Here is a 1,444-nt window from a genome sequence, read left to right on the forward strand (position 1 = left end):
CCCGGTAGGCCCGCTGGAGGAGACGCTGATAGTGGAGGGGTGGCTGTGGTGTCCGAGGCGGGGGTGGGGGCTGCCAAGTGTGGTGGTGATGATGGAGGAGTTCTGTGTGTGTGTGTGTGTGTGTGTGTGTGTGTGTGTGTGTGTGTGTGTGTGTGTGTGTGTGTGTGTGTGTGTGTGTGTGTGTGTGTGTGTGCAGTTGTGTGTGTGTGTGTGTGTCTGTCTTTCGCCGTGCATGTATGAGCGCTTGTGTGTGTGTGTCTGTGTGTGTGTGGGCGTGAGTGTATGTGTGCTTGTGTGGGTCTGTGAGCGTGTGTGTACGTGTGCGTGTGTGTGTGTGTGTGTACATGTATGTGCACTTCTGTGTTTGTGTGTGTGTCTGTGTGTGGCCGTGCATCTATGTGCGCTTATTTGGGTGTGTGTGTATGTGTGTGGCCGACGTGCTTGTGTGTGCGCTTGTGGGTGTGTGTGTGTGTGTGTGCGTGTGCGTGTATGTGCGTTTGTGAGTCTGAATGTGTATGTGTGTGTGAGTGCTCATGTGTGTGTGCTTGTGAGTGTGTACGTGTGTGTGCGCGCATGTACTTGGCTGTCCGTTTCTCTGGTCTGGGCAGGGTTTAGGGTGAGTGGAAGATATTTTTGGGATCTGGTTTCCCCAAATATGCTGCAGGCGACCTCACATACTGGGAAATGTACTTAAAGTCGAAGATGTTTATTCATGAGGAAGCCATGCATCAGCAGTGTGGTATCTATCTTAGGAACTCTTGTTCCACCAACCACTCTTACCTACCTTATTTTGCTGTGTAGGCAAAGTGTTCGTCTCGACAAACTTAACACGCTGTCATTAGATCGTTCTTGATAGGGCGCTACAGCAGAAGAGCTAAGGCGAGCCTCTGACATACTACTATAAGTTACTGCCAGGGCAGGGAACTCACACTGACCGTTAACCGGTTTGGCCTCTCCCGGTAGTAGACCTCCGCTCACAAATAAATAAACAAAAGGACAAATATTTATCTGCTCGGACGAGGCCAGTCATTTCATCGCAGCACTTACAGCGTTTAAACTCCCGGAGAAATTGCATTAGCCCTTTAGCTTCTCTCAGCAGTTTACTGCCTGGGCGCTGAAGTCGTTTATCACCCAGTAATTCACTTTGCTAGGTAAATTCACTTTGGCAGGTAGCCCCCGGCCTGGTTAGAGAGGGTGGCAGAAGATAAGAGGAGAGGCAGCTTGATGGCAAATAATGTAATACACGGGGCAATGACTTATGACTTATATAAAACATGAACAATAAAAGGGAAAATGAAACAAAAATGGACACGGTCTTAGCATCTTAGTACAGTAAGCTTGTTTTTACGATTATTCTGAAATACTCTGCCAAATGTGTGATTTGGACACACAGTTTTCAAATGTTCTGTTTATTTGTTAAGCATCTGGTTTATTTCTGATTCCA

This window comes from Gadus morhua, chromosome 5 (genome assembly GCF_902167405.1).
Source record: "Gadus morhua chromosome 5, gadMor3.0, whole genome shotgun sequence".
In the NCBI taxonomy this organism is placed as follows: Eukaryota; Metazoa; Chordata; class Actinopteri; order Gadiformes; family Gadidae; genus Gadus; species Gadus morhua.